Source organism: Anabrus simplex, chromosome X (genome assembly GCF_040414725.1).
Source record: "Anabrus simplex isolate iqAnaSimp1 chromosome X, ASM4041472v1, whole genome shotgun sequence".
NCBI lineage: Eukaryota > Metazoa > Arthropoda > Insecta > Orthoptera > Tettigoniidae > Anabrus > Anabrus simplex.
Window position 1 is genome coordinate 153400400 of NC_090279.1, and position 22802 is coordinate 153423201.

A 22802-nucleotide genomic window follows, 5' to 3' on the forward strand; every position below is an offset into this window, starting at 1 on the left:
ATCAAGATGACCGTCCCTAATAGCCAGGTGTAGTGGAGTGCAACCATAACTTGTCTGAAGACCGAGAATAGTGGGACATATTGTGGTGAGGTACTTCACTACCTCAAGGTGACCCTTCGTTACAGCCAGGTGTAGTGGAGTGAAACCATCTTCGGTCTTAATATTAAGACTGGAGTGATCTAGTGTGGTGAGGTACTGCACCACATCACGATGACCCTTCCATGCGGCAATGTGATGTGGAGTGAATCCAGCACTAGTCTTAACGTTGAAACTAGTGGGGTCTAGTGTAGTGAGGTGCTTCAGTACCTCAACATGACCCTCCGATATAGGCAGGTGAAGTGGAGAGAGACCATCCCGAGTCCTAATATTAAGACTAGTGGGGTCTATTGTGGAGAGGTGCTTCACAACCTCCAAGTACCACGCTGTGCAGCCACGTGTAGAGGAGTGAAACCATCACAAGTCTTAGTATTGAGATGAGTACGGTGTAGACTGGTTAGGTGCTTCACTACTTCAATGTGACCATAACGTGCAGCCCAGTATAGTGGTGTGTATCCACCGATATCCTGAACATTAAGACTAGTGTGGTCTAGGTTAGTGAGGTGCTTTACCACTTCAAGCTGACCCTTCCAAGCAGCCACATGGAGTGGAGTTTCACCATCGCTTGTTTTAACGATGAGGCTAGTGCGGTCTTGAGTGGTTATGTACTTCACTACTTCAAGTTCACCGTTAATTATAGCCAGATGTAGTGGAGTGTTGCCAGCATAAGTCTTAACATTAAGGCAAGTGTGATCTACAGTGGTGAGGAGCTTGACAACATCCAGGTGTCCTACACTTATAGCCAGATGTAGTGGAGTGTGCCCATCATTATTCATAACATTTAGACTAGTTTGTCTACAATGGTGAGGTGCTTCACTACCTCAGTGTGACCCCACCGACCAGCTAGGTGTAGTGGAGTGTCACCATTTCTAGCCCTAACATGAAGACGAACGTGGTGTAGTTTGGCGAGGTTATTCACTATATCGAGGAGTCCCCATCGAACAGCAGGTAGCAAAGCACAGCCAAGAACCTCCCCACTCATTCCTCCCTCCTCCAACAGGTACCTCACTATATCGAGGTTACCCCATTAAGCAGCTGGTGAAACATCGATACTCAGCACCTCCCCACTCATACCTCCCTCCTCCAACAGGTACCTCACCACCTCCACGTGGCCCTCTTTGGCTGACAAGAGCAGCGCAGCCAGTCCTTGACTGTGGGTGCCGATATTCACGTCAATGTCGCACCTTCCAAATGAGAGACAGTCCTCTCGACCCTGATTTTTCTCCTCTTCTACCAGAGCCTTCACGACATTCAGCTGCCCCCTATCTGCAGCATGGTCCAATGCGGTGCGCTTCCATTCCAAACAGGGATTTCTCGCAAGGAGGAAATTCACCACATTGATGTATCCCTCTTCAGCTGCCCAATTTAGAGTTTGCTCAAGGACAACGTATCGTACAGGGAGAGGAGTTCCCGCCACAGCAGACCTTCCTCCCTGTCACGCCACTCCACCTCTCTTTGCCGAGAAAGGACCTCTCTCTTCTTTCACGCCAACTCTCGCTGCTCAAGAATCTTCTCTCTGATCTCACAATATGTCTCCAGCACCTTCTCATTTCTGCTCTTACATGCTTTCTCAACCTCTTTTATTTTATTTTCCAACGCCTCCTCCAGTTTTTCTATCACCGTTTCTCTATTGTTCAGTATTTCTTCCCACATCCTCAGGTTATTCTCCCTCTCTTTAAGACCTCTCCTCAATTCTTGCACCATTCTGGTGGCCTCCCTCAGCTGCACCTCCCTTATGTCCACGTGTTCCTCCAGTGAGTCGTAGAGTGTGGCACACAGTTCGCACTATATCTGCAACAAAAGATAACAACACATATTAACAAATAGTCCTTGTAAGAGGCGGTTTAGATGGCGGCGCTTTTAGAATTTTAGCTTCAAAGTGCTACAGATATTTTAAATTTGTACTATAATAATATCCTTCTAGGTCGACTGAATGTCGCCGGAGCCAGGTCGTGAACGATAATAGAAAGCATTTTACGCTAAACTAATTAATTCAACGTTTAATTTATTGTTAATTTGGAGGCCTGGTCTGTTATTTTGGCACTCCGATGCTCAAATTGCATATCAAGCCAGCTGCGCTACGCGGTGTTAACCAGGTACCTAAGTGAATGTTTAGTTTTAGGATATTTATTACCTGTTAGTTCTGTATGGTATGAATTTTTGTAGATTTCTGTATTGTGACGTTAATTGATATTTTACGAACTATTTAGCCGTGGAGTTTTCTTAACAAAACTTTCAATGGTGAGAGGATGATCAATTTTAGTGATGATGAAACTGTATCAGTTGCAATAGTGCGCATCGTCCAAGATGTTGCTGTACCGATAATTTCATCAACTGTGACTATACCAGACAGGAGAACCCAGGACCACCACATCAGCATGCAGACGACAGTAATAACCATGCATCAACTTTCAACAGGATCCAAACAAGGTGGAGGAGCAACCGATGACGTAAGAAAGCTAAGCGCAGCTGACAGGTTGAAGGAACGGATGAAGGGGGACATGTCGTGGAAGACAAGTGCGCTTATCTTATAGTCAAGGAAAACGAGGGTTTAAGATTTTCCTCAGGAAGTAGGCCCAGGAAAGGTATCGGTAAAGAATTGGTATGAGTCATTGCAGGTAGATCAGCAGAGGGAAGATGGAGATCAGGGAAGTGTTACAGAGGTGGGGCGGGGGTAAGAGGAAAGGAACTATTAGGAAAGGGAAACGTAGAGCACAGGATAGGAAGATGGAGGTGGAACGGGGTAGCGAGACGGAGAAAAAGGAGTAGGAAGTGAGTTCTGCAGGCGTCAGGGAAATAAAGGAAGATCAGGAGTGGAGGGATCTAAATATTCAGTCTGTATGAAAGGGTGATATGCCGCAGATGGAGGTAACTACAGTATGTGCGGATGAGGTTCTCGTCATGTGTGACTCAGTTGTCAGGCACTTGGGGAAAGTATCCGGAGGAAAGAGAACCAGGGTACAGTGTTATCCAGGAATCAGGTTAAGGCAAATGTTACGGAAAATAGAAGGGTGGGAGGAGGATAAGGGAAAGGTGGTAATTTTCCATGTGCGTACCAACAACGTAAGGCAAGCGGGAATTGGTACTAACATAGTTGGAGATGTTTGGGATCTGATTACGGTAGCATGGAAGCAGAGACTGTTATCAGTGGGATACTGTGTAGGGGGTACAAAGATGGCGGAGAGTCACGCGAAGGTAAGGCTCGTGGTAGAAGTGAACTAAGCAGGTGTATTATCGAAGTGTGAAAAGTAAAACGTGTGCGAAGTGACTTCTTAAACTGTGGCGCATTGACACAGGTGTTAGTGAAGTGTTCTAAGCAGCCGGGATAAAGAATATGCCGCCAAAAGATAGGCAAGTTCCCATGGAATCCCTGATAATGCAGGTCGTTCACGAAGCACTGAGCAGTCTAGCCAACATAATTCTGGAACAGGTAACTAATGGAGTCGTGGGGAAACTGAAAGAAACTATGGACTTCAACACAAAAGTGATTGAAGAACTAAAGGGAGCGTTAGCTGAGAGAGACTCTCATATCAAGAAGTTCGAGACCCACCTGCACGAAAAGACGGACGAGCCGGAAAAGTACTCGAGGTGGCATTATCTTCGAGTGTTCGGGATGCCCGAGTCCGAACGAGAAAACACAGACGACACAATAATTAACTTGGTTAGAGGTATAGGAGTTGACCTGAGTCTGCAGGATATAGATAGGTCACAGAGGGTGGGGAAAGGGGAAACCAGGACAGCCGAGACCCATCATAGTGAAGTTTGTATCATACAGGAAAAGGACTGAAGTATTCATTAATAAGAAAAGACTGAAAGGAACGAACAAAACGATCCATGAAGGCCTCACACAGGCCCTCTCGCAGCTTTTTCAGAACGCCATATCCAAATTTGATACAGGCAGACGTGGACTAGGGATGGGGCTATTATAGTTAAACACCATGATAGGAAGTTTTATATTACAAAAAAGAAGACTTAAAAAAATTTGCTGACCACTAGCCAAAGATTGATTTATTGATTTATTGATAAATAGGGTTCCAGAGAGCAAGAGCTCTGTCAAGAGGAACAATACATAGATAATCAACAATGGCGGATTAACGCATAAGGTCTAAACGTGAAAGAGTAATTATAGTGGTTTTACATATACTTCAAGTATCACAATTTACCTAATGGATATATATTAAATGGATTATTATAAGAGTAACAATACAGGAGGAACAACTTTTTGACTTTTACACATTTATAGTGCCTAACATGCATTTCTTAAGCTTATTAAGAAATGGCACAGTTTTAGAGATGATTGCTATGTTGTCAGGAATGCTGTTATATTTTAAGTAGATAGCTTAGGTATAGAATAGCACTGTCATTAGTAATTAAGATAGGTTATGGTAGTAACTTCTAAATTTTACTTGTTTATCATCTAAGTTTAAGCTAGGTTAGTAAACGTGAAGTTAACAACGCAAAGGTATAGGGAAACAAATGCCTCTAATCTCAGCCTGCAACCTCCGGGAAGAGCACAACTAGACCCAACTCTCACCTCTCCCGTAGTTAGTACCGCTAGTTGCCTGGCAGACCTTGAATCTAAGCTGCCAGGTTCCTTGTTTGTTAGTCATGTCAACACACAAAGCATAGTGCCTCATTTCACTGATTTCTCCAATATATTTACCAGAAATATTATGCACGTAATAATGGTATCTGAGTCCTGACTTAGAGAATCAATCCCTTCTTCATTTGTCCATATGGATTTGTACTTAATCCCCATGGATTTTCCCATAAAGGAATTAATAATAATAATAAATTGTCACAGACTCATTATTATAGCAGTGTAAAGTGCCGAAATACTTGTAATTCAAGCAGCGTCAATCTTTAAAAATATGAAGTTGCGAGTCAAGCTGGAACTTGTAATTATTATTGAATAATAGAATCCGGTGAAGAAAAGGCTACAAATCGAAATGTTATGTGAATGGAATTTGAGAAAAATATTTTATGTTTCTGTAACTTGTATAATAATTGATTGTATGTTTTATACACAGTGTATGTCGGAAGCGTGCGGGACACGAGTTTACCAGTTGTGCCGTAAACCAAACTGCGTCGGAACAATGAACTTCAAGAGGAGGACCATGGAGGAGAGCTCTAATGGCGGTCATATTTCCGTCATAATGGAGTGAGCACCGCATCAATGGGCCGACCCGATGTCTGAATGGTGCATTGCTGAATCATGGACCGGAGCGGACAAGGATTTTATTTAATCTCACATATGATGCATGACTAGTTGCCTGAATAAATAGTAAATAGTAAATAGTAAATAGTAATGTCGTGCATGTAACTTTTAAGATTGGTTGATTTAATTATGTAGCAAGAATCAGCTAGCTTTGTATAGTTAATTTGTGTTACTAATGCCTTGGGGGTATTAATATTTGTGTATATAATTTTCGTGTGATAGAGTTAACTTGATATTCAGAATCTATTCTTAAGCGTGTGTTAATTAATCTTCTTACAATGATATCAGTGTGTGTCAGTGTAATGTTGTTTACGTCATTCCCTTTGGTTTACACGGCAAAGCCAAAATATAGGTTAGGATTGAACATGAGTGAGGAAAACAGGCCTCCTACTGAAATTTATGCTGTTGATGTCATGGCTGATGAAAGAGGTCACATCGTCCTTCGTCTTCCCCCATACAACTGCGATCTGAACGCCATTGAATTGGCATGGGCAAAAATAAAACGCGAACTCAAACGACGCAATGTTACGGGAGACCATCGGGGCATTCCATTCAGTATCTGCCGCAATTTGGAGTGGTATTGCAGAAAGGCATAGAAACTGGAAGAGGAATACTGGAGGCACGACGGTGCCATGGAAATAGCCATGGACGAGATTGTAAGTAATAGTACTGTAGATAGCAGTGACGATTCTGAAAGTGATTGTGGAAGTGCTATGTCTGAGAATTAATAGTAGCCTACTGCAGATAGCAGTGACGATTGTGAACGTGATTGTGGAAGTGATATTTCAGAGAACTCATGCTAAGGTAATAAAGGTTTAGAAACTTCATATCGATCAACCATTCTATCGATTCAATTCAGATTTCATTTCTTAGGGGTGAAGCTTCCGCGGTGTGTAGAATTATTTAGTTTATTTTCCGGGTTGAACCGTGTTGTTGTTATCTGTACATTACGTACAGTTGGCCGACGTTTCGTATACACTGCAGTATTCTTTTTCAAGGTGACTGAAATACCCCTACTCGATCCGAGGTAATCAGTCTCCCAGGCAGCAATCACACTACAAGGGTGGTTCCTGACCTTGGTCTGTTATATACTAGCCTTTCTGGCTGACGTAAGCTCCCTGGCTGTTTCGTGAGAATTCTGGAATGTATGTGAGGCAGCCAGGTAGTGGGGTATGTCCGCGCTGTTATGTAATTGGAAGTTCTGCCAGCGTGCTAATGTTGTGGTCTGTGTGTCTTAAACTATTAATGATAGCCATCCAAAAATGGCTGATTTTGTATCCTTCTTCTAAATTCATATTGTTCGGAAATTTCTTTAATTCGATAGCCTCGCGGATATTTCTTTCCAGATTCCAAGGGATAGCTGCTAGGATCTTGGTCTTGTCAAATGATATTCCGTGCCTTGTTTCGTAGGAATGCTTGGCTACCGCTGAAACATCTGTGTTTTGGTTCTTGGTGTGACGGATATGTTCTTTTAGGAGGGAGGAGATCAGACGTTTTGTTTCACCAACATAACACACTCCGCAGCTACATTCAATGTGGTATACTTCAGGTGCCTCCTACGGCGGCCTTTTCTTTGTTCCCTTCTGATTTCCCAAAGACTCGTCGGATGTTATTGAGCGAGTAGCCGTTTTCCCTGAGGATTCTCGTGAGGTGTTTTTTCTCTTCTTCGAGGTGTTGTGCGTCTGATATCGCTATGGCCCTGTTAACCAGTGATGTTAGAACAGCCCTGCTTTTGTGATGGGTGATGAATAGGAGAGGCGTTCAGGTACCTGTATGTATGTGTGAGTTTCCAGTATACCGCGTGACTCAGGGTCCCATTGATGTTCGTTTTACTAGGACATCCAGGAACGTTAGTTTTCCGTTTACTTCGATTTCCATGGTGAACTGAATATTTGCGTGAATAGAGTTGAGATGGTCGAGAAATAACAGCAGGTTATTGCTCCCGTGAGCCAGATCACGATCGTGTCATCCACATAACGGAGAAAACATTTCAGATTCAGGATAGATGTGGCTAAGGCTTTCTGTTCGAAGTGTTCCATATACATGTTAGCTATTATTGGAGAGAGCGGCGACCCCATCGCGGCCCCTTCTGTCTGTTCGTAGAACTCCCCGTTGAAGTAGAAATAAGTGGCGTTTAGGCATTCTTTAGCTAGTGTTGACAGATCTTCAGGAAGTTTCTGGTCTAATAGCGGAAATACTTCTGTTAGCGGCACCTTGGTGAAAAGTGACGTGAAGTCAAAACTTACTAATACGTCCGTACTTCCACTTGATTGGTCCTTAAGGAGCTGAATGAAATGTCGGAAGTCCTTCACGTAGGTTTCAGTGTGTCCTGTGTGTGGATGAAGTAGTCCGGCTAGGTAACGGGCGATATCGTGCGTCGGAGATCCTATAGAGCTCACGATAGTTTGCAGAGTTATGCCTTTTTTATGGATTTAAGGGAAGGTATACAATTTTGGAGGCATCGGATCCGAGGATATCAGCTTCTTCTGAATTTCGGCTGGTATACTGGAATTTTTTACCAGTACCGGTATGTGAAGTTTGTTCTTAATGCGGTTGGTAGGGTTTCTTATTTTCTTGTATGTAGAATCGGTGAATATTTGTTCTGTTTTCGTGTGTAGTCGGTGCGTGTCATTATCACCGTAGCGTTGCCTTTATCTGTGGGTAGGATTATTGTTTCCGTATCTTGACGTAGTGCTTTTAGGGAATGAATTTCTTCTTTGGTCAAATTGGATGGCGGCAGCTTTGCGGTTCTCAGTAGACATGATATATCCTGTCTGATCTCTTCTGCAGATTCGGTAGGGAGGTGTCGGATTGCAATTTCAACTTTGCTAATTATTTCCTTCACCGGTATTCTATTAGGAGCTACTGCGTAGTTGAGTCCTTTTTTTCAAGGCCGAGGTAGTAAGTTCACTGAGTGGCTTATCTGTGAAATTAACTATTACATTCTTCTGTAGTGAAACAGGTGGTTTCGGTTTCTGTTTTAGTAGGAGGCGGTCGAATTTCTTGTTTTGTTTGGCAGTGGCTAGTTCCAGTGTACGCTGGGATGGTCCAGTCCTTGAGAGACAAAGTGCTGGCAAGTTGCAGGTGGAGGTGAAATAATTTATTGTTGAGGTGGTCCAGAGTCTGTCTGGTGTTGGTGAGGAGTTCAGTACAGGTTTCATGAAGAATACAGTCTGTCCATCAGTTCTGGGTGTGATATTTCAGTCTCACACATGCTGGTAGAATGATGTTGTCCCTGCAGCGTTTCAGAAAGGCGAGTCGAGCCAGTTAGTTACTCATCTTCTTTAGAAGGTTGTCGAAGTAAACGGAAAACTACCGTTCCTGGATGTCCTAGTAAAACGCAACATCAATGGGACCCTGAGTCACAGAGTATACAGGAAACCCGCACACACATACAGGTACATGAATGCCTCTTCTAATCACCACCCATCACAAAAACAGGCTGTTCTGACACCACTGGTTAACAGGGCCATAGCGATATCAGACGCAGAACACCTCGAAGAAGAGAAAGAACACCTCAGGAGAACATCCAACGAGTGTTTAGACAATCAGAAGAGAACAAAGAAAAGGCCGCCATAAGAGAAAACAACGGGGAAGAAGAACTGACCCGCCAGGAAACAGCGATACTGCCATACATTAAAAACACTACAGACAGGATCGGCAAGATACTGGACAAATACGACATAAAAACCATGTATAAATCACACCGGAAGCTAGCCCATTATCTACTACCAGTAAAAGACACAATAGAACTACAGGCTCCTGAAGTACCGGTATATCACATTGAAAGTAGCTGCGGAGCGTGTTATGTTGGTGAAACAAAACGTCTGATCTCCACCTGCCTAAAAGAACATATCCGTCACACCCACTGCCTGCTCGATCTGCATCCGATGGCTGCTTATACTGCCTGCTCATTACAACATTTTAATATGGCACTAAATGAAACACTCCGTTTACAAATACCCACAGCAGGTGGCAGCACCAACCAGCTCCAGACCTGTCGGAATGAAATAGCGGGAAATACGGTAGTATTGTACTTGTTTTCAGTGAAAATGGTGTACTGCTGCGTGCCTCTCTGCAAATCAAAGAAAGGGAAACCAAAATGCCGTGGTATTTCATTCCATGAAATACCTTCAAGTACGGAATTGCGTCGAAAGTGGTTAAGTATTATATCCAGGCAAGGAAACAGCAAGGGAAGTAAATGGATTCCTTCTGACTATTCCGTGGTTTGCAGTCTACATTTCGTAAATGATGATTTCAAAGTGACCAGCAAATAGCGAAAATTAAAAACAGGATCTGTACCCAGCCTTTTCCCTGATTACCCAGCTTATAAACAACCGCTAATTTCAGCGAAGAGGAAGAGAAGGGATTCAAGCACAGAGACGTCTAACAAGAGCTCTTCAAACATCATTGCAGAAAATGGTAAACGTTATATAAGGTTTGAAGTATTACATACTAAGTAATATAATTTCTGGGGACAATTGTACTGTTAATATGAAGGTACAAAACAGAATAATATGCTATCATATATTCCATTACGAGTCGTTTGTTAGTAGTATAAAATCGTGTCAATATACTGTTCTTCTTCTTATTATTATTATTATTCATTTAGTTGTTTCGGTTTTACAGTTACAGCTAAACTAACGTCAAGTTCTCTCTCTTTCTCTTTCCAGTCGACTCTTCGTTTACGGATACAGAGGTAGGCCTAAAATCAATCAATCAATCAATCAATCAATACTGATCTGCATTTAGGGCAGTCGCCCAGGTGGCAGATTCCCTATCTGTTGCTTTCCTAGCCTTTTCCGAAATGATTTCAAAGAAATTGGAAATTTATTGAACATCTCCCTTGGTAAGTTATTCCAATCCCTAACTCCCCTTCCTATAAATGAATATTTGCCCCAGTTTGTCCTCTTGAATTCCAAGTTTATCTTCATATCGTGATCTTTCCTACTTTTATAAACGCCATTCAAACCTATTCGTCTACTAATGTCATTCCACGCCATCTCTCCGCTGACAGCTCGGAACATACCACTTAGTCGAGCAGCTCTTCTTCTTTCTCTCAATTCTTCCCAACCCAAACATTGCAACATTTTTGTAACGCTACTCTTTTGTCGGAAATCACCCAGAACAAATCGAGCTGCTTTTCTTTGGATTTTTTCCAGTTCTTGAATCAGGTAATCCTGGTGAGGGTCCCATACACTGGAACCATACTCTAGTTGGGGTCTTACCAGAGACTTATATGCACTCTCCTTTACATCCTTACTACAACCCCTAAACACCCTCATAACCATGTGTAGAGATCGGTACCCTTTATTTACAATCCCATTTATGTGATTACCCCAGTGAAGATCTTTCCTTATATTAACACCTAGATACTTACAATGATCCCCAAAAGGAACTTTCACCCCATCAACGCAGTAATTAAAACTGAGAGGACTTTTCCTATTTGTGAAACTCACAACCTGACTTTTAGCCCCGTTTATCAACATACCATTGCCTGCTGTCCATCTCACAACATTTTCGAGGTCACATTGCAGTTGCTCACAATCTTGTAACTTATTTATCACTCTATAGAGAATAACATCATCCGCAAAAAGCCTTACCTCCGATTCCACTCCTTTACTCATATCATTTATATATATAAGAAAACATAAAGGTCCGATAACACTGCCCTGAGGAACTCCCCTCTCAACTATTACAGGGTCAGACAAAGCTTCACCTACTCTAACTCTCTGAGATCTATTTTCTAGAAATATAGCAACCCATTCAGTCACTCTTTTGTCTAGTCCAATTGCACTCATTTTTGCTAGTAGTCTCCCATGATCCACCCTATCAAATGCTTTAGACATGTCAATCGCGATACAGTCCATTTGACCTCCAGAATCCAAGATATCTGCTATATCTTGCTGGAATCCTACAAGTTGAGCTTCAGTGGAATAACCTTTCCTAAAACCGAATTGCCTTCTATCGAACCAGTTATTAATTTCACAAACATGTCTAATGTAATCAGAAAGAATGCCTTCCCAAAGCTTACATACAATGCATGTCAAACTTACTGGCCTGTAATTTTCAGCTTTATGTCTATCACCCTTTCCTTTATACACAGGGGCTACTATAGCAACTCTCCATTCATCTGGTATAGCTCCTTCGACCAAACAATAATCAAATAAGTACTTCAGATATGGTACTACATTCCAACCCATTGTCTTTAGTATATCCCCAGAAATCTTATCAATTCCAGCCGCTTTTCTAGTTTTCAACTTTTGTATCTTATTGTAAATGTCATTGTTATCATATGTAAATTTTATTACTTCTTTGGCCTTAGTCTCTTCCTCTATCTCGACATTATCCTTGTAACCAACAATCTTTACATACTGCTGACTGAATACTTCTGCCTTTTGAAGATCCTCACATACACACTCCCCTTGTTCATTAATTATTCCTGGAATGTCCTTCTTGGAACCTGTTTCTGCCTTAAAATACCTATACATACCCTTCCATTTTTCACTAAAATTTGTATGACTGCCAATTATGCTTGCCATCATGTTATCCTTAGCTGTCTTCTTTGCTTGATTCAATTTTCTAGTAAGTTCCTTCAATTTCTCCTTACTTCCACAGCCATTTCTAACTCTATTTCTTTCCAGTCTGCACCTCCTTCTTAGTCTCTTTATTTCTCTATTATAATAAGGTGGGTCTTTACCATTCCTTACCACCCTTAAAGGTACAAACCTGTTTTCGCATTCCTCAACAATTTCTTTAAACCCATCCCAGAGTCTGTTTACATTTTTATTTACCGTTTTCCACCGATCATAGTTACTTTTTAGAAACTGCCTCATACCTGCTTTATCAGCCATATGGTACTGCCTAACAGTCCTACTTTTAAGACCTTCCTTTCTATCGCATTTATTTTTAACTACCACAAAAACAGCTTCATGATCACTAATACCATCTATTACTTCAGTTTCCCTATAGAGCTCATCTGGTTTTATCAGCACTACATCCAGGATATTTTTCCCTCTGGTTGGTTCCATCACTTTCTGAATTAGCTGTCCTTCCCATATTAACTTATTTGCCATTTGTTGGTCATGCTTCCTGTCGTTCGCATTTCCTTCCCAATTTACATCTGGCAAATTCAGATCTCCCGCTACAATCACATTTCTTTCCATGTCGTTTCCCACATAGCTGACTATCCTATCAAATAATTCCGAATCCACATCAGTGCTACCCTTTCCCGATCTGTACACTCCAAATATATCAAGTTGCCTATTATCTTTAGAAATGAGCCTTACACCTAGAATTTCATGTGTCTCATCTTTAACTTTTTCGTAGCTTACAAATTCTTCTTTCACCAGAATGAAAACTCCCCCTCCCACCTTTCCTATCCTATCTCTACGATACACACTCCAGTGTCGTGAGAAAATTTCTGCATCCATTATATTATTTCTCAGCCATGATTCAACTCCTATTACAATATCTGGTAAATATATATCTATTAAATTACTTAATTCTATTCCTTTCTTTACAATACTTCTACAGTTCAGCACTAACAATTTTATGTCATCCCTGCTTGATTTCCAGTTCCCTGTTCCCTTATCACCGCTCCCTAGGTCATCCCGTTTCCCTGAATGTACCTCCCTATTACCCTTCCAAACAAATTTCCTAACTTATACGTACCACTGCGGTTTAAATGAAGGCCATCCGAGCGCAGATCCCTATCTCCTACCCACCCATTAGGATCTAGAAATTTCACTCCCAGTTTCCCACATACCCACTCCATAGTCTCATTTAAATCCCCAATCACCCTCCAGTCAGTATCCCTCCTACACAGTATTCCACTAATAACAATCTCCGCTTTCTTAAACTTCACCCGTGCAGCATTTACCAGATCCCACACATCTCCAACTATGTTGGTACTTATATCAGCTTGCCTTACGTTGTTGGTACCAACGTGAAACACTACCACCTTCTCCTTCCCCTCCTCCCTCTCTTCTACTTTCCTCAACATCTGCCTCAACCTAATTCCTGGATAGCATTCTACCCTGGTTCCCTTTCCTCCACACACTTTCCCCACGTGTCTAACGATGGAATCCCCCATGACCAGAGCCTCAACCCTACCCACCTCATTTGATCCCCTCCCCTCCTGGTCAGCCCTATCTTTCCTGATAGCTGCAGAAGCTACTTCCTCCTCCCTTTTCTCCTTCCCATGACCCTGTTCCACCTGTCTTTTCCTATCCTCTACTCTACATTTCCCTTTCCTACCTTTTCCCTTCCCCCTACTTCCATGCATCTCAGCAACAGTTCCCTGTCCCTCATCTTCCCTCTGTTGTTCTACCTGGAGTGACTCATACCGATTTCGCACAGACACCTGTCCTGAATTCTGATCCTGAATAGAGCCCTTGGCCTGCAATCTCCTTCCCCTTAGAACATTAGACCACCTGTCTTCTACAACTCCTCCCTTTCCTTCCCCTCCCTCTTGTACACCTACTGTAACCTGCACATTGTTTGAGGGAGTCCTATCTTCCTTCCTGTCTTCTGTGAGAATCCTAATTATCTCCCTCAAACTTTCCAACTCCTCCCTCATACCCCTCAATGCCTCACCACAACCACAATAAGCACACTCGCGCTCCTTAGCCATTCTTTACGGGTGAAAAATTATAAATTAAAAACGATGAAGTAACTTATTTGCAAAAAAAAAAAAAAATGAACGGAGGGATATATTGTCTGGGATAGTACACAACAATAAGGTAATTAATATACGACTACACTACAATACTACTTAGTCGTGCTCTATTTTTTTTAATCCTACAACCCCTAACAGGATAAAAACTGCTGTTAATTACTGAATATCGAAAGTAATACACAAGAACTACACAATTCCAAACTGCAATTAAGCCTATCCTATTTTCAACAATATTTTAGTAAGAGTTTCTACGGATACCTCTACTACACCAGTACCACACAAATATTTTACAATAATAAAATAAGCCCACTAAATTCTAATAGGATAGTACTCGTATACTACTGTACAGTACACTACAGTAATTTTTAAACTACTTTCAGACGTATCCTAATTACGATACCGGTACCGTACCGTATGTCACTACTAAGCACAACAGAAATGAAATTTGCAAGAACTACTGTACTCAAAGATTACCAACGAAGCTAAATGCTTAGACAAATTATTATTAGTATTAGGGTCTAATAGATACACACGAAAGATAACACACGAATATAGCAGGCAAGATACGGCACTATCTAAATGTACCGTACTGTATCTATACTACAATATATCTATAAAATACACTACACTATACTGCGTTTGGTTAAATGCTTAAGTATCAAAAGGATTGCCGTACACCAAGAAAAATACGAATATAACTGGCAAGATACTATCTAATATATTATATCTTATCTTCACTACAATTCTACTGAAATGCGGTTATGTGATTATTACAGCTGGTGGATTACTATTATTTTCCCTACTCCACGGGACGGAGAAGAAAAAAAGTGTCCTTAATTACGCCTACTGAAAAATACGAGGTTGTCTACAATAATTTCTCAAATATTTCTCTCAAAACTACTACTACTATTACTCCAGGGACTTGAACTGCAATTACTGGGATATATGAACTTTATTATTATTAGCTAACCGCTCATAAATACTGAAAGATCGAGGGAGCGAAATATAAATTACGGATACTAACTACCTACTCAGAAGTACAAATGAATGGAATACCAGGTCAGCTGATTTTTATTTATATATATTTATATTTATATTTACTTGACTACACTACACCCTTTGTTCACGATTGTAGCCAACAATGCAATATTTGAATATGAGGAGCGACAATAATCAATAACAATACGACTGTTAACTATTACCGTGTAATCTCTAAATAATAGGAAATCCTAAATAATAGGAACAACGAACCGTATGACGTTGGTTGTCAAGTTGATACATTGGATGACAGCAGCATGGAAAGTCTAATGAGAATAAATAAAAGGCTTCGTGTTGCGCTGTTCAGAATGAAGAAGAAAATAGTAGATCTGGAAGAAAAATTACACCGATCAAGTAAACAGCTGGAAGATTGTAATACGCAACCACTGAACATTATCAAGAAAGCTGCAGATGAGGGTGTTGTAAAGGCCATGTATCTTCAAGATCAAGTGAATAACTTTCAGAAACTGCGCCCAATATGGTCTGAAGAAACTATACGGCATTGCATTTGTTGGCCGATTGCTTCTCCGAAAGGTTACGAGTATGGGCGGAGATCAAAATTAATACTGTCACCTTCACGCAGTACATTAGACAGGTATCTAGGGACGGTGAAGTGTGGAGCTGGTATTTCGCCACTAATAAAGGAAAGACTGCAAGCAGAAGCAACTAATTTGAATGATCTGGAGAAAGTTTGCTCCCTTATTTGCGACGAAATGGCAATTAAAGAGCGGCTACTATATAATAAAGAAGAGGACACGTTCTGTGGACTGGTCGAAGCAGAGGGAGTCTATAACGAAGAAATTGAAACAAGTCCTCAACTCGCCAACAAATTGTTGTGCTTTGTGATTCATGATTTGACGAAGAAATTTACGATTCCGGCTACCTACTACATGGTAAAGGCATTACAGGGACATGAGCTTTTCTCCCTGGTTCAGCAGGTTTTGAAAGCTGTCGAAGAATGTGGTTTCTATGTTATTTGTCTGGTGACGGACAATCATAGAACAAATACTTCAATGTTTAAGAAATTTGGTGACGGATAATTAAAGTCGTGTGTAGTTCATCCATGCAACGCCATGCGACAACTATATTTGTCTTTCGATTATTGTCATATTATTAAAAACATCAGATCTCAGTTTCTTGAACATGATATGGCAGATAGAGACGGCATTATCACCTCATCTTTCTTAAAGGAGCTGTATCGTCTTCAGAAGAATCTCGTAGAGAAGCCGGTCCGGAATTTAACGAGGAAGCACGTCGAACCAAGTTCTTTTGAAAAGATGAATGTACTCTACGCCGTGCAAGTGTTCTCACCGCCAGTCACAGCAGCTTTGCAGTTCCTAATGGAAAACTCATCGCGCATGACGGCAAGAGTCGATTTTTCGTAGGCTGGACCTACCATACGATTTATGAAATCTGTGTATAAATTCTTCAGTGTCCATGACACCAGCGATAAAACACAGCACTTGAGGCATAGTAATCCGGACAAAATGATGTTCTTTTCTCCATCAGGTGAGCGTCTCCAGTGGCTGAAAGACGATTTCTGCCAATATCTTGAAGCGATACAAGAAGCGTCCAAAGCTCTCAATCTAAAGGGACTTACCAAAGAAACATATCAAGCTATTCTTTTTACTGCTTTATCTACTTCTTCGTGCATTGTTCATCTTCTACAGAATGGATTTTTTTATGTGCTGACAAGGGCCTTTTCAGCAGACCCAATTGAAGCCATGTTTAGTGCTATAAGAATGGGAGGAGGGTGCAATGACATGACTGACTCCCGGGCTGCTCAGAATTCCATAAAGAGAATTCTGAAATCCGGAATTTTAATGTCCACCGATGGTGCTAACGTTATCCACAAGGAAAATTCAAAATTTTCTGCCTCAGTATCCTCTCCCGGACTTGACGAAATAGAACCAGTGTTGCTCCCTGAGTATGTACTTGGTTTACTGGAAGATATTCGTGAGCCCCCTGAGTCAGTGTGTGTCACTTTGGAAACTGCTTCCCAGGCATTAGTGTGTGGTTATTTAGTACGTGTAATCGAAGAAAAAACAGAATGCAGCACGTACTTGAATAACGTTTCCACCTCAGTTAACGCTTCCCCATTGATGAACTTAATCAGACAGTCGGATAGAGGAGGCCTGCTCTATCCCCAGCAACGATTTATTGGCCTAATTATAGGGCTACAGAAATTTGTTGAGGCGGCTCTACCGTACTGCAAGAAATCTGGAAGTCTGCTCCAGACTATAAAAAACTATATTCTACCTTCTTTATGTCAGTGTAACATTTTAAAGTGTTTTAGTAACAATAAGCACCAGGAACTTGTGTCAGAAGCTGTAGTTGCCAAATTCGTGAAACCTCTACTTAATAATATAGGGAAGTACCATACAGACAAAGTTTCCAGGTTTTCTTGTTCGTCGAAACCTCTTTCTCGAAAAGTCTTGAAGCTATAACTCTCTAGAGCACCACTTTATACGTAAAATTCTTTAATTTTTCTTTTACTTTCAGATTTTAAATTTCGCTTGTATGCTTATCTAGTTGTATTCATGCGATCACTGGGTACGGTTGGTGCTGCCATCTAGCAGCAGATCGTTTGTAAGTCGTGTTACACGTTTGAATACGGAATGAACAGACAGTTTCAGCAGCCATCGGATGCAGATTGAGCAGGCAGTGCTCACACCAAGAACCAAAACACAGATATTTCACTAGTAGCCAAGCATTCCTACGAAACGAGGCACGGAATATAATTTGACAAAATCAAGATCCTAGCAGCTATCCCTTGGAATCTGGAAAGGAAAATCCGCGAGGCTATCGAATATGAATTTATAAGAAGGATACAAAATCAGTAATTCTTGGATGACCGAGCTCGATAGCTGCAGTCGCTTAAGTGCGGCCAGTATCCAGTAATCGGGAGATAGTGGGTTCGAGCCCCACTGTCGGCAGCCCTGAAGATGGTTTTCCGTGGTTTCCCATTTTCACACCAGGCAAATGCCGGGGCTGTACCTTAATTAAGGCCACGGCCGCTTCGTTCCAATTCCTAGGCCTTTCCTTTCCCATCGTCGCCGTAAGACATATCTGTGTCGGTGCGACGTAAAGCAAAAAAATAATTCTTGGATGTCTATCATTCATAGTTTAAGACATACAGACCGCAACATTAACACGCAGGCCGAACCTCCAATTACATAACAGCGCGGGCAAGCTCCACTACCTGGCTGTGACACATACATTCCAGAATTCTCACGAGACAGCCAGGGAGCTTACGTCAGCCAGAAAGGCTAGGATATAAAAGATCAAGGTCAGGAACCACCCTTGGGAAAATTGACAAGCTCACCACCCTGAAGCTGTGTGCATTGCCGACTAATGCATATATGTAATTTGATGTTTCTAGTTCAGCTTATCTTATTCCGGTTAAAGTGTGTGTGATTAGCTAATCGTTATCTTGCCGTGCGCTTTTCTATTCGACCTTTCTTCGACTCTTGTATGTCCCAGTGCCTTTTTATTGTGGGGATATCAGAGTTGTGTTCTGTGTTCATTAAAACATTTCTATTGGTTCTTCTTCTATTGTTTTCTCGACTATTTGTGCTATCTATTCTGGTTCTCTCGTATAAGTGTTAGGTGTAAGTATGTATAGTATGCCCTTGTATGCTCTAGGTGCCTGGTTGGATTTACTAATTTCTATGTACCCTTATGGTTGGTACGTATTGTTGTGGATTAGTCTAGTGTATTAGTCGTGGTCCGTTTCCTGTGCTTCTTTATTATTTTTGCATTGTTTCTGTTTCTGTGTACCTTCCGTACACTTTAAAATATCCCTCTGTTCTCCCCTTTCTGGGTTATATCGCGTCTGTGGTGCGCTCTGAGCCTTAATTAGTTTATCATTAGCTAATGATGTGTGAGGTTAATATGTAGATCTGCTGATCCTTGTAACATATATTAGCCAACTTTATTTATTCCTGTGGGGTTTTTTAAACATGCCCTCCCTCCGACCTTATGTCCTCCCCTGGGCCCAATTGTAAGATAGGTTAGCCTGTTTTAAGCTAATTAACGACACGAGATGATGCACATCCTTAAAAACCCAAGGAGATTTTGTAAAATAGTATTAGCGTTAAGTATTAGTAGAGGTACTTACATCCTGAAAGATAATAAAAGGTAAATTTGAGTTATATGCTTAGGGTAATGTTACCACCATGCTTTTAGGAAATAATCCGGATGCATGAACTAGCAAAGAAAAAACTTACGAATGATTGTTGAACCCCGCAAGTGAACTTGGTATGGTGTTTGAAAACTATCCTCACTGTGTGACACTTTCGGTGTAAATATATCGTGTGCAATCAGTGATTCGGAAAACTCTGGCTAAAAATCCTCTTGACTCAGTGTGAAACTGTAAAAACCGTAACTTCATGAGTGATCGAGTAGGTCACTGGTTATACAACTAAGTTAGATCCCGCCCCTTATTATAGTACTGAAAAGGAATATTAAGCGAAACTGTAATTGATACTACAATTTGGTCGTGTAGTCCTTTGGCAAGATGAACCTTATTCCGGTGGTTATTGTTTATTGAACTCGTTCACCAAAATCTGTTATCGCTTCTCGGCCTCTTGCCTAAGATCAAAGTGCAAAAAAAATAAAAAAATAAAAACTAACTAACTGTAAATACTAGGTAAAATTGTCAAATTGTACAATGCAACAACCTCACATATGCACTTGTATCCTGTAAAAACTGTAAATATTGAAACGATCATAACCCATGTACCGTATACTATAAAAACAAAGTTATTGTAAAAAAATGTAAATATTGTACATATCACAAAAAAACCCTATAAAGTGTTAAAAAAGAGAGAAAGGGGGACAAACCAGCATCTGCAAATGTAACAACAATAATCATATAGGCCCTAATGTAATCATGTAAATGCAAAATCACAACTATAATTGTACAAACCAAAAAACTCATGTAACAAGTCAGCTGTAATAGTTGAAATATCAATAAAGCACTTAGTCAAGAGGTCGAGACACATCCCAGCTCCTTCACCAAATCAAACCTCCATCCCCCTCTTCCAACTTCAGCAGTCCACCAAACCCGCCGAATCTCCTGGCCAGAGAGAAGGCGTTACCTTCTAGTTGGCCCGCCCGGGAATGAAAACCTTCCCTAGGTCCTAACCACCCTTGTTGTGTGATTGCTGCCTGGGAGACTGGTTACCTCGGATCGAGTAGGGGTATTTCAGTCTCCATGAAAAATAATACTGCAGTGTATTCGAAACGTCGGCAAACTGTACGTAATGTACAGATAACAATAACATGGTTCAACCCGGAAAATAAACTAAACAGATTTCATTTCCATTCGGTTGGCAGTACTACTGGAACCGGGAGCCTTGCCGCCTACTCCTCAACCCAGTACCCAGTAGCCCATCAAATTATGAAGACAAGACAAGACAACATCATTCTGTTGGTCCCATTCGGTGTTCGGCTGTTGTGCAGTGCACACGTCTTTCTCCGGTCACTGGAGCAGCGGCTTTTTCACGTCTGTAGATAAGTAGAGTGTTTTATGTTTGTGTTTGTATCCTAGTACTTCTTCTCTTGTGTTTGTTTCGGGGCTAGTATTGTGTCCTCACCTTTCGGAGTACTATGTCTATAGATAGTGGCGGTGGCCCTTTAGGAAGACCACCTGATATTGGCAATGATGCCATGCGTGAGAACTTACCCATGGACGCTAGTAATACTGATACCCAACGAGACCGTTCTCAAGATACAATATGTGACATGGATCAGTGCCAGCACGTTCCTGTATCTACATATTCTAACACTCATCTTGGCCCCTACATAGTATATGTATAATCGACCAAATCTCAAAATAAAATAGGACATATTCACCCTATGACTCTGGGTCGGATTTTCTTTGAGAGGCAAATTGGTGAAGTCAAGGCCATCCATAGGAAGGGAAGAAATAGGATCCAAATTACTTTCATGTCTAGTAAGGCTGCAGACGCCTTTCTTTCTCATCCCATTCTTAAGGAAAAGAAATTGACAGCTTTTATTCCGTCCTCGAATATTCATCGAGTAGGGGTAGTACGGGGAGTAGACACTACTATTTCCGAATCCGACATTCTCACCTATTTAGAATCGCCATATCCTGTAGTGAAAGTACAACGTCTAAATAGACGATCATCCAAAGAGGGAAAAACTGAATATATCCCTACAGGTACTGTAAAGGTTGTATTTGAAAGTCAACAACTTCCGAAAAGTGTGTCCATTTTGAAGGTCATTTTAGAGGTTCAGGCCTTTATATTCTCTCCTTTATTATGCCAACGATGTCAGCGGTATGGACATACCGATACCGCTACTAATTGTCGTTCCAGGGAGCCGAGATGTGGAAAATGTTCCCTTAATCACTCTACCGAAGATTGCACTCACCACCTAGTTAAATGCGCTAATTGTGCAGAAAATCATCCTGCGGGCCTAAATGTTGTGAAATCCACAAACAACAGAAAGAAATCAAACGCATTATGAGTGGTGAAAACAAATCATATTTAGAAGTGAAAAACTATTTTGCCCCATTACAGTCCATATCCAACCCCCTTCTGATGCCACAACATTTCCCTCCTTTACCCAATAGACCTTCCCAATCGGAAGAAACTCTCCCTCGAAAGCGTAAATTTACTATGGTGGTTAGTAACCCTCCCCGCCCACCCGTTAAACCAGGTTATGACAGGGCATCATATCTGAATTTGATAAGTAATCCGAAGACGGTTCCAGAACATTCTGGCACTCCAGTAGTGCGTTTGATACCTGCTACTCCTAACGAGCCTGCATCTACATCACGGAAGCCAAGTCCCCAAGGGAAACCTTCGGATTCCCACGCACAACTATCAGCATCTCCCTCTGTCACGGCTTTACACTGTAATTCAAATGTTACTTCTACCGACAAATGTCGCAACGTCTCTAAGAAATTTGAAGAATTAATAGAAAACATGGGACAAAATGTCCAAGTGAAGCATCTGTTAAAGTCCTTACAGGATGAGATTCTTCTTTTATTGGGGCACTCCACTCCTTCCAAGTAAAACATACGGCTATTGCAATAGAATTGTAGGAGCATTCTACACTCATCCGACTCCGCCTAAATCATGTCTGTACGCCTACACATCTCTATCGCCTTACTCTTCTTGAAAGTACCTTATGTCCATGTGGCCGAGCAGTCAGTACTGTAACTCCCATCTTTTTTCAGTCAGACATATGAACATACTTATGAACGGCTCTCTTCGGTTCCACGAACTATAGCTGGGAGCGGCTCTTTTAGGTTCATGAACTAGGCTGGACTGGTTACTTGTGTCTCGGGAACTTCTGCTCGGGAACCCAGGATGAGGAGCCACAATCCTCTTTGTGAGGAGCCATTCGGAACATCTCGGCTCTGTTCGGTTCCACTCGAGATCACCGTCGCGAATTCATAGGTAAGCTTTTTCATGCGGGTTACCAACTGCCGTTAAACTTTTCGTGTTTAGTGTTCTAACCGACTTTTCACGTTGTAGACTTAATCATCCATCTTTTAGTTACAGGTAACATCCATTTGTAACCTTTTCCTTTCCTCTAGGTACGGACTTGCACATACTAACCCTTATTTGTGGTCCGGTCTTGTTTGTTTGTAGTAAGACGTCGTGACAGACCACACAGACGTGAAGAATTAGAACCCTGTGCCCCGGTGTTTTTGTGTTATGCCCTGATAGTTTAGCCTATATATCATTGGTATTTTCCTAAGTTTCATCATTACCTGCTGCAATTAGCTTCATT

General features: G+C 41.4%; 1 protein-coding gene across 2 annotated transcripts in view; it reads left to right on the plus strand.

Moving 5' to 3' along the window:
- LOC136885985 (F-box and leucine-rich repeat protein 13) overlaps positions 1–5783 on the plus strand; it is a 152839-nt gene extending 147056 nt beyond the window's left edge. For both annotated transcript variants that reach the window (XR_011019022.1, XR_011019023.1), the window contains one exon: positions 5127–5783. The gene's annotated coding sequence lies outside the window, so the exon portion shown is untranslated. The remainder of the gene's footprint in view (positions 1–5126) is intronic.
- Positions 5784–22802: the final 17019 nt, after the last annotated feature.